At 51.6% G+C, this 11,471-nt stretch overlaps 1 long non-coding RNA gene across 1 annotated transcript; it reads right to left on the bottom strand.

The window, feature by feature from the left end:
* Positions 1-8,755: 8,755 nt before the first annotated feature.
* On the bottom strand, positions 8,756-11,220 carry LOC123351526. Its single transcript, XR_006574033.1, has 3 exons — positions 11,086-11,220; positions 10,017-10,049; positions 8,756-8,850 (listed from the first exon to the last, which is right to left on the bottom strand). It is a non-coding gene; the product is annotated as an uncharacterized LOC123351526 (long non-coding RNA).
* Between the last annotated feature and the right edge of the window lie 251 nt (positions 11,221-11,471).

Genomic DNA, 11,471 nt, shown 5'->3' with positions numbered 1-11,471 from the left:
TGTAATGCTGATGCACTAGCACTAAAGAAGTAGCCCTATAGAAAAAATTCTGATTTGACAGAATGATACAAATAATATAATTTTTTTAATTTGTCAACATTTTATTGGAAATTTATATGAAGAGGTATTGAAACAAAGATTTATTTTTAATTAAAAGCAATCTTTCTGGCTTTTTTGGCTGCAAAATCAGTTTAATAAGCTGGTTTTCCAAACAGTGGGAAAATATAACCCTACTTTTACTGCTAGGTAAAGCACAAAGTGACCAAAATGAAGTCAGCACAGAATCATCTCATCTAGATTAAGGTACCACAGAAATGTTACAGAAGTCCTATTGTGCCTTATTTTTGTTTGAAAAGACATTGGCAATAGCAGCACATTCACACGATAAAATACATGATAAATCACTGTCTCTAAAGTTCCATCAAAAACTGACATTTTCACAGCTCTAGCATGATCTGCTGTACAGATTCTTCACAAGGAAGTGTCCCTGGCCTTTTTAACTCATATTAACTATGTATTTACTTTATGAAAGTTGGAGAAAACACTGTGAAAATGTAAAACATTGGCTGCCCAACTTCTGGGCTGGCAAAAGCTATACTGACTCACAGGAAAAAAAAAAAAAGCAGGAGAATCTTAGTACAACATATGGTCAGTCTATACCAGGGGTCGGCAACCTTTCAGAAGTGGTGTGCCAAGTTCACTGTAATTTAAGGTTTCTCGTGCCAGTAATACATTTTAATGTTTGTAGAAGGTCTCTCTCTATGTCTATATTATATAAATAAACTATTGTTATTATCTGAGGTCCTGCTCAGGCCACTGCCAACTGAATAAATGAAACCCCAGACTGGCAGCGGGCTGAGCGGGACTGGTGACTGGAACCCTAGACAAGGATCCCAGGCCCTGCTCAGCCCGCTGCTGGTCTGGGGTTCTGACCACCAACTCCTGCCACCCAGGATCCCGGCTGCCAACCCCCCTCAACCTGCTACCAGCCTGGGATTCTGCTCACCCAGGCTGGCAGGAGGCAGAGTGGGGCCAGCGGCTGGGCTCCTGACTGGCAAGGGGCCGGCAGCCAGAACCCCGGAGTAGCAGTAGGCTGAGTGCTGCCGGCACCCCAGACTGGCAGCAGACTGAGCCACTCAACCCCCCAGCCCGCTGCCGGCTGAGTGAATGGAACAGCTGACAGCAGGTTGAGTGGTTCAGCTGGCCTGCTCAGCCCTCTGCCAGTCTGGGGTTCCTTGGGGGTCCCCAGGCCAGCAGCAGGTGCTGAGTGGGGCCGGCGGCTGGTATCCCAGCTGGCAATAGGGCAGCAGCTGGAACCCCAGAGCAGTGATGGGCTGAGCCGCTCAGCCTGCCTCTGCGTACCATCAAAAATCTGCTCACCTGGCACCTTTGGCATGTGTGCTGTAGGTTGCCGACCCCTGCTTTATACGCTTGTAAGGAGATGAGCATATTACAGTTGTTGGAGGGCTCTTATCAGGAGTAACAGGCTGTAGGAAAGTCAGTCAACATTTTTTGTTTCTATGATGAAAACTGGCCCACTCCCTGCCGCAAACCAAACCTGTCACTAATAATTGTCAACAACTTAATTTTCTGTTTTTGGCTAAGATATTAATTTAAAAAAAAATATTGAAATTGGATTCAGGATTGTTAGCAAGAATTTTTGGCAAACAAAGTTGTTAAATGACAATCTAAATGGCAACACAGTACTGCTTTCATGCTTGGCTCACCCCCCAGCCTGCTGGTCCAACAGCTGCAGTAGACCCCAAAATCCACCTCTTGGGGTGCAGAGTGGCAACAGCAGCAGCAAACCCTCAGGTCCAATCACACGCCAATGGGCACCACCACCAGCCTTACGGACCATGGTGAAGTTAGCACAGCATCTGATCTCAGGGACAGGTCACCCATGGAGCCACAGCAGCTCATCCTGCCCTGTGCAGCTCCCCCGGGATGAGATGGATCACTGGCAGCTGCCAGCCCGGGGGAGAGGCGCTCCCCAGCTAGGGTGACCAGATCCAGATGTCCTGATTTTATAGGGCCAGTCCCGATATTTGGGGCTTTGTCTTATATAGGCACCAATTACCCCCACCTAGAGTGACCAGTCAGCAAGTGTGAAAAATCAGGACGGGTGGGGGGTAAAAGGAGCCTATATAAAAAAAAGACCCCAAAATTGGGACTGGCCCTATAAAATAGGGATATCTGCTCACCCTACCCCAACCCCCGTCCTGATTTTTCACACATCTGGCTAACCCCAGCCCAGCCCTGTGAGACATTCCAATCCTGGCCGAGGAAGTGAGTTACTTTCACTTTCATTCCTCAGCAGGCAGGCAGCCTCCCCCGCACCTACCCCCCAGCACCTCACCCAACCCAGCCCTGACGGAGGGGAGGGAGGAGAGAGAGAGGGATGCTCCTGGGGAGGAGGGAGAAAGGAGGGGGTGCTCCATGGGGCAGGGGGGAGAAGAATGGATGTTATGGGGGACAAGGATACTGGTTCCAGAGCCGCAGAGCCTGCCTCGCCTCACCTCAGCCAGGGAGAAAGAGTCACACTCACAGGTGAGCTCCTTCCCCAACCCCTACCCCCTCCCCTTCCCAGAGACCCCAGCAGCCAATCCCCTCCCTCAGACTGTGCTGCATTCGGCTCTCTCTAGGACCCAGCAGCCTGCTCTTACATGCTCCACTGCTTCCCGTCTGTCTCGGCTCCGGGCAGAGTGGTGCCCCCAGACCCAGTGGTGCCCTAGGCGGCTGCCTATTCTGCCTATGCATAAGGACGGCCCTGGCCCTGTCACACAATGAGAGACAGGCCCTGCCCCAGCTGAGATCAGGCCCTGTTGTGCCAGGTGCTGTACAGACACCCCCCATAGCTCTCCTCCCACATACAGCACCGCCTCCTCCTCACCCCGCCCCTGTCTGTTGTGGCCCCTAAGCTCACGGAGTTGCTAGCTCAGGCGATAGCAGCTCTCACTCCCCCAGACAGCCTCTCTCGGGGTGTTCGCACAGGCAGCGGGACGGGGGCTGCTGGGCCCTATAACACACCTCGCTGGGTGTCTGGGCAGGGCCTGCAGCTGAGGGCTTGGGGTGATGGAGCAGCAGGAGGCTGCATGGCCTGAACTGATGGAGCAGGCGTGAGGCCTGCAGCAGGAGCTGGTTCCAGTCCTTGATGTGAAGGGGGCAGAACGTGCGTCACCCACAGGCTGCGTGCAGATCTAGGTTCCCTTCATGGTCACCTGCTGAATCATCTGCCGAGTTTCCTGGAACTGAGCGAGAGGGAGGGAAAGAACCCAGCTGTGTAATGTGCCAAGGGATTTTGCTCCTACACCCCTGAGAGCTTTGAGGAACTGCACCCGGACACCCTAAATCATCCATGTCCAGGCAGGTATCAAACCGCTCCCTTCTGGAGAATGCGGAACGTTGCGCTTGGAAAGGAGACGGTCTCACTGCTCCCATAGGTGATGTTTCTGGGCTGCTGCAGCTCCCGGGGTGCGAGATGCCCCTTCCCGCTCTGCTGCTGTGCAGGTTCTCAGCGTGGGGGAAACACCAAACCCTCATTTTGGCTGGCTCTTCTCTGGGGTAGAGCCGACCCTCTCCTCCCGCCATAGTCACAGCTCCTCTCCAGCCCTTGGCAGTCTCTGGGGATGATAATCTCGCTCAGTGTCTCTCAGCCCTTTCCATCCCAGTGTCCCCCTGCCATCCAGCTGGAACCTGCAGGATGGGCGGCTAACGACCCCGGGATACTGGCAGGCTCTTGTCTGCAGAGAATGGTGCTGCCTGGGGAAAGGGCTGAACTCTGTGGCCGGGAACAACTCCCACCGCGTAGAGCACAGACTGGCCGAGCCCCCAGCCTGGGCTGAGATCCATGGGCCGGGCCTAGTGGACCCCACGACCTTCCCCCTCATGGCAAATATCAGCAATTTCAGGTTCTGCCCCAAATGGGAACCAAGCCGGGTTTTGAGCTAGTGCCAATGGCTAGACCTAGTTTCCAGAACCTCCTCCTGGATTCCAATGACCAGGCCCCTGCAGCCCGGTCTCTGTCGGCCTCTCTTGGGCAGGGGGGCCGCAGGCTGCAGCACGCTGGCTCTGGCAAGCTCCAGCCTCTGCTGCCCTTCGCCCCTGTCACAGAGCTTCTGGCGATGAGCAGAGAGCGGGCGTCTGCACAGCTTTATTTGGACCCTGCCTGCAGTACCTTTGGCCACCATGGGCTGTTGGCGTGAAGTTGGTTTCTCTTCAGGGTAGATGAAGTGGCTGTTAAGTGGCTCCCCTCTTTTCTCTCGGAGTCAGCCTAGAGTATGGTACTAGCCACTAACCCCTCTGCCTCCAGTGACCCTGTGGGGTCTGGGCTGACCCCCACTCTGTGTGTGCTCTGAGGGATGGGGAGCTGACCTGAATCTCAGAGAGTGACGGGGACCCCGCCTGCCTGTGACAGGGGCCGTCAGGGGAGAACGACTCCAACCTCTATCTGTGTGTTACACAAGCAGCCCACAGAGGAGCCCCTCACTCTCAGAGACCCCATCTGCCTCTGACCTGGGCAGCCTGCGGAGGGGAACCCTGGTGCCTGGGGCTGGCGCTAAGTCTTCACCCACTTGTGCACCGTTAGCAACAACAGGAGATAGGGATGAATGCTTCATTTCTACCCCAGGGGTTCTGTGTCTGGGGGGAAGCGGGAATTCTCTGCAATGTTTTTCTGGATGAAATGCCTGGCAAGGACTGACTGGTCTAGGGGTTGCTACCCAGCAGGTGTCAAAGGGTTAAACAGCCGGCTGTGGGCAGAGCAGGAGAATGAGGGGGTCTGTGCCAGGTCTGGGCTGGGAGGACGGGTCATTAAAGGACTGACAGAAACCCACCGTGATGTTCCCCTGGTATTATCTGGACCGGTGATCTTCCAGGTCACTCCAATCCTTAACTCTGGGAGCCAGCCTTACCCTGCTCTGCTGTGAGACCCCCCACGCCTGGGTTCTCACAGGGGGGGTGCGCCAGAGTGAGGGTCATCGTGTTCAGGATGTTGGAGGTTTTCTATATGATCTGCTCACTCTGTGTATTTTTCCTGCTTAAGTAAAGGGAAATAGTGTGTTAGGATCCTATGCCAAATCTGTCTGTGTTATTCATGCCTTATACATAAGGTCAGAAGGGACAATTGTAATCATCTAGTTTGACCACCTATATAGCCCATGCCATAAAACTTCCCCAAAATCATTACCAAAGCAAATCTCTCAGAAAAATATCCAATCTTGATTTACAATTTTTCTGGCATGGAGAATCCACCATGACCCTTGACAAATTGTTCCAATGGACAATTACTTGCACTGTTAAAAAGTGTGTGCCTTGCTTCCGATCTGAGTTTGTCTGGTTTCAGCTATTAGCTGTTGGATCATGTTACACCTTTCTCTGCTAGACTGCAGAGCTCCTTGTTAAATATTTGTCCCCCTTGTAGGTACTTATCGGCTGTCATTAAGTCACCCCTTAACCTTCTCCTTGGTAACCAAAGTATATTGAGTTCCCTGAGTCTTGCACTATAAGGCCTGTGTTTTAATCCTTTAATCACCCTTGTGATGTGCTACATCTTATCTTGGGCCCCGCGAGAGAGTTAAACTGTACGGCTTGTGTTGTGTGTGTAAGCAGAGTCAGGATGAGCTCTACCCTGACATCTGGTGGTGAATTATGGGGAGTGTGGAAAGAATTTCAAGGAGTGGCAAAGATTCGCATTGCAATAGCCCACGGCAGCCTGGGATGGTTATTTTGACAGCTCTGGGATCCCCAATTTCTTTGTTATTGGGGCAGGAAGGAAAAAAAGTGCTGTTACCCTAATTATGTGAATGAGGAACTATGAGACTGCTTTATGACAGAAATGACTCAACCTACATTAAATAGCACTTGCTAGACAAGGGACATGGGTTCCAAAACCCAGTGAATTGAGAGAGGGTGGGGAGTGGTGTGTGTATCTGATGGCATGGGTGCCTTTTGAGGGCTTGGAGCACCAATTGCACATCCTCCTCTCTCCACTGTTGAAGAGCAAAGCTAATTTTGAATCCTTTAGGAGTCCATCTAGAGGCTGCTGACCTGAATTAATGTTGGGCCAATGGTGCACCTGCACGGGGGCTCCCCTGCTACAAGCTGAAACCACTAAAAGCTGAAATTACTGAAAGAGCTGAGCTTACTGAGCCGAGATCATGGAGTGCTGTGTCAACTAGTGGGGGGAGCCTGAACATCTATCGCTAAGCGGCTGGCAGAGCAGAGCAGTCTGCAGCACGTTGGAGCAGCCCATGGAGCAGTGAGCAGTGTGGAGCAGTTTGTGGGGATGGCTGACGCGGTTCACGGGTCGGCTGGAGGAGCGGCACAGCTGGTGGAGTGGAGCCAGTCATGGTGAAGGCTGCAACAGAACTCCACGGAGAGGCGGAGCAGTCGGCCCTGGCCTACGTAAGGTGCCCCTTAACACCCTGTGTGTGCCCCCCACGCATTTCCACCCAGGCTGGGGGGGTGAAACTCTGCAGATAAACTTTTGAACTCTGGGGTGGCATTGACCAGAGACAGAGACTTTTGGGTTGTTGGACTTTGGGGAAAGGACAGTGCCAAATGTACTTGGAGGTGGGTTTTTGCTTATGGTTTGTGTATAATCCTGTTTGTGGTGTCTCTCCAACGTGATGCCGCATTGTTTCCCTCCTTTATTAAAAGGATTTTGCTACACTCAGACTCTGTGCTTGCGAGTGGGGAAGTGTTGCCTCCTAGAGGCGCCCGGGTGGGGGGTATGTAATGGTCCCAGGTCACTGTTTGGGGGCTCGAGCTGGTTTTGCCTTGTGTTATTGAAACGGAACCCCTGGATACTGAACCCAGCCCTTGTTGCTGCCAACTCAGAGGGGCAGAAGGGTTACCTGTGTTCAGTGGGATTCTGGGAGAGGGTCTGTTTAAGATACAGCGTAAGTTGAGGGGGCAGCACTGCTCCCGGGGGGGGGGGGTTGGACTGCATTGCAACTCTCAACAGGGGGTGCTTGAGAGAGGATCAGCACCTCATAGGGAGGGACCTCCAGACGGGCAGTGCCTGGGCTCTGTTCAGACCCCAGCGGCTTAAAATATGGAAGGCAGCTGCTGGGACTCCCTACAGCAGTCTGGTGAGTGGCCAAGAGGGGGCGCTCAATCCAAGCTGTGACAGCTGCTCCCTAACAGGTTGTGTCGGTGTTGCCGCTTGTGCTGTCACAATCCAGGAGAGTGAGGAGAGGGGCTCTGGAAGGAGCTACCACTGTTTTCCCCAATAGTGTTCGACAGCCGCCCGTCCTGAAATGATCCAAACAGCAGCCCTGCATCCATGTGTTTTGCAAAACCTATTGTTCTACTGCCCTAGGCTGGGATTTTCAGACAGGGCTAAGGAAGTTAGGTGGCCAGGTCCTTTTATCTTTTTACACCTTTAGTCTCCTTTGAAAAATGCCACTCTAATGTCTTTTTTTTTCCTGAAAAGATTTTGTTTGTCCTGTGAAGGATGAATAATGCTGGTCCCGGCGTAGAGAAGGGGAGTGGATGAGGCTGAAACCTGAAATAATTTAGAACAAGTTAAACCTTTTCATAAGTTTGTGCCATAACTTGTGTCCTTTGAAGAAGTAAGACTGAGGTGCAGTTTCTGGGTTGTTTTGATGGCAGCGAATGCCTGTGTGATGTTCAGGCCAAAAGAGTGTAACTGTTTGGGAAAGGGTTTGTTTTACGGAGTGCAGGGAGACATCTCCAGACCTCTGGGGAGTATGTGCTGGAACATCTACCCTGAAAGGAAAATTGCCACTTGTTCTCCCAGCCACAGCCCTGGGAACTGTCGCTTTGGAGCTACGTTTACAGACTCTTTTCCTTCCTGCTCCCTTGGATTTGTGAATTGCTCAATTATTTATTTTTCCTCGGTGCTTCCCAACTGAGGGAGAGGGAAGGATACTGGAGAGCACAACCTGTTCCCCCTGCCTCACCTGCACAAAGTTCAGAATTCCCCAACAGAAATGACAGCACTTGGGCCTGGTCTAAACATGAGGCCGTTCACCTCAACCTAATTCTGTCAGTGTCCACACTGCAGCCTTGTCCCGCTGATGAAAGTGCCCCACTACAGCGACATCATAACCCCACGAGAGGCGTAGCACTTGTGTTGGTGTAGTTACGGTGACGCAGTGTCTGTGCAAACACTGTGTTATTTATATCAGCTGTTTGCTGTCTTGAGCCCGGCTACCCCCGGTTCCCCACTCCCAGCCAGCCTGCTGCCCGGAGGCTCCCCGCTTCCAGTTCAGGCAGTCGAGAACCCCAGGCAGCTGGCCCCTGCTCTCACTGGGGGTGACGGGTGGGGGAGGCAGCTGGGCTCCTGGAGGGGAGCTGCACGGAACCGAGAGCTTTGGCTCTCAGCCTCCCACCCTGCCCCTCTCTAGTGAGTGGAAGCGCTGCTGGTGAGGACACGCACCACCGACAGGAGGAGGGTAGTGTGGACATCAGCCACCACAGTAATTACTAACATACGCCTGAAGTGTAGACATGCCCTTGGAATGAAGCAAATCCCGTGCCAGTCTGCAAGTAAAATTAATTTACAGAGAAACATTTTAAAAAGAAACAATCCCAAAGCTTTTTGTGCAGTTGCATTTATTTTTATTTTTGCAAAGCTCTTGGCATTCCCCAGGGTAACAGAGGGACAGAGCTCTTTGCCCCCTGTTACATGGAGAGACACCACAATCAATGAACAGCACAGTGATCAGTTAGAGTCCCAATCAGTATGATTTATGATTCTCACGTGGCATTTGATTGGTCAGGAGAGGTGAGAGGCAACAGCACGGGAAGCGTAATGGCATCGTCGCCGGTTCATCAAATCTGGTTTCATCAGTGTGTCTTATTAATCAATCATTCCAGGGTCTGCAGGGCCAGGGAGAGATGGCAAACAGCAATTACAGTCCCAGTAATCCACTGGGAATAAGACAAGTACCCTCCCCCATACCCTGAAGGAATTCCACCCCTTTCCATCCCCAGCCAGCTGGGTGCGTTTTTCATCAGTTCCCTTTGCAAACTGTGTTACTGATAGACTGGGAAAGGGAGTCAGAGAGGAGTCAGAGCCTCACTGATCAGCTCCTACCTCTGCCCCAGCAGTGTGCAGCAGTGGGCAGGAGGTGCTGGGGGCAAAGGGGTGGGAGCAAGGGTGGTGCACGCTTGGGGGAAGGGGTGAGTCTGGCAAAAGCCCCTAGTGCAGACTTCACTTCAGCTTAGGTGAGTCACTTCCCCTCTCTGGGCCTTTCATTCTTCACTTTGCCTCCTTCATTTCGTCTGATCGGTCACTGTTAAATGTACCAGAATCACTTTATAGACACTCAGAGTCAACTGCCTGTGGAGTATCTATGGGCAGAGCAGCACCAGCAGGGCTCAGTGTGCCCCCAAACCGCTAGGCAGACAACGGCAGGAGTGATTTAGTGCTGCTCTTTCTCTGATCTCGTTGAAATGATGCTGGTTTCGGGGCAGTGGCTGAGCCAAGCAGCTACTGGGGTGGGAAATTTCCCAGCCACCTGGTTGATTTCTGGCTTCACTTCGACTAAATTCTATTCTGGTGTAAACTGGCATTTTTCTATTGACTTTCAAGTTATATATTGACTTCAGTGGCGCGAGGCTGATTTACATCGGCTGGGGAGCTGCTCCCTGGTGTGGTTGAGACCATGGATACGATTGTCTGTGGTGATACTATCATCCCCACTCCAAAGGTGCAGAATGAGACGATTCCCAGGGAATCACAGCTCCCAGTGTGTCTGACTCCACTGAGAAGTGGTTCTTATCTCCATTGCAGAGAACAGAGCCTAGAGAGGCCCAACAAACCGTCTATTGGGATAATGGCAGAACTGACACTGCAAAGAACACCTGGATTAACTCTGACACCCCCCTCTGGGATTTAGAAGCCCATTGCTCTGTTTTTTGCCGTAATCCTTTCACATCTGTCTGGGCTTTTCCAGGTGACCACTGGGCTCAGCCTTGGGGCTTGAGAAGAGGTATTCAATAATATAAGACAGCTGGACAGCAAAACAACTGTGAATACTCACCCCAGAGACGCTTCCAGATACACTCCCAGAAGCCTGAAAGGAAATGGGTGGGAGTTATTTGATCCTGCTCTTTCTCCGGTACCATTACATTTTAACGACTTCACTTCCATTTCCCATAACTGGACCACACCATGGCCACACAAACAGCACCTTGTCAAAGCCAACTGTGTTTGGTGTATTTTTGGACAGAGCACCGTCATTTCCCCTCTATGTGTGTGTCTTTCTTCTTCTCTCTGCCTTCCTTCATTTGGCTGACCAGTCACTGTTTTACCTACCAGAATTGTTTAGGGGAGTCAAAGCCAACTGGGTTTGGTGTATTTATGGACAGAGCACCAGCAACAGGGCTGAGTGTGCCCCCGAACCGCTAGATAGAAAAAAGGTAGGAGTTCTTCAATGCTGCTCTTTCTCCAATATCATTGAAGTGATGCTGGTGTCATCATAGTGGCAGTGGCTGAGACAGGAAGCTCCTGCGGTGGGACATTTCCCTGCCATGCAGGTGATTTCCACCCTCCCTCCCTCTGAACTATCTCCTACATCCCCACTTGAACGCTTCATTATCTGCCATGTGAGGAAACCCCTTTGAAATGGGCCAAATGCTATGCTGGTGTTACCCGGCATTACTGTATTGATTTGAGTGGTGCGAGGACAATTTACATCTGCTGGGGAGCTGCTCCCTCTTGTAACTGAGACCATGTAGATGACTCTCCATGGTGATACTACTATCCCCGCCCCAAAGGTGCAGAATTACAGCATTTGCAGCCAATCACAGCTCCCAGTGTGTATGACCCCACTAGGGAGTGATTCTTAACACGGGCATAAAGAATAGATCCCACAGAATCCCCAGAAAATGGCTACTAGTAGAACAGAAGAATTGAAAAAGCAAAGAACATCTGGATTGATTCTGACACACCCTTTGGGATTTAGAAACCCATTGCTTTGTCTTTTGCCCCAATCCTTGCACATCTGTCCAGGCTATTCCAACTGAGCACTGGCTCAGGGTTCAGGCTTGCTGAGAGCCACTGCGAGACTAGAAAGCAGCTTGACAGCAAATCGAATTTGGAATACTCACCCCAGGAACGCTCCCAGCTACGTTCTTAGCAGCCTGTAAGGAGAAAGCTGGGAGTTACTTGATCCTACGCTTTCTGCAGTAGCATCAAAATATAGCTACTTCCCTCCCATTGTCCATAGCTTAACCACACCATGGCCACACCAGGAGCACCTTGTCAGTACAGCTATCTCAGCATACCAGTGCGCTTTTGTGGGTGTAGGTTATACTAGCGCATTCTGAGCTAAATATACAGGGAAAAATGCAGTTTTGCTGCTATAACTGTGTCTGCACTAGGGGCTTTTGCCAGCACAGGCGTGTTAGCCAGGGACCAAATATCTTCACACACCAGACCCACACCACTATGCCAAGGAAAATCTGCAGTGTAGACATGTCTCCAGACATCTCTG

The sequence above is a fragment of the Mauremys mutica genome, chromosome 17 (genome assembly GCF_020497125.1).
Source record: "Mauremys mutica isolate MM-2020 ecotype Southern chromosome 17, ASM2049712v1, whole genome shotgun sequence".
NCBI classification, from domain to species: Eukaryota; Metazoa; Chordata; order Testudines; family Geoemydidae; genus Mauremys; species Mauremys mutica.
This window is presented reverse-complemented; position numbering and strand designations above follow the sequence as displayed.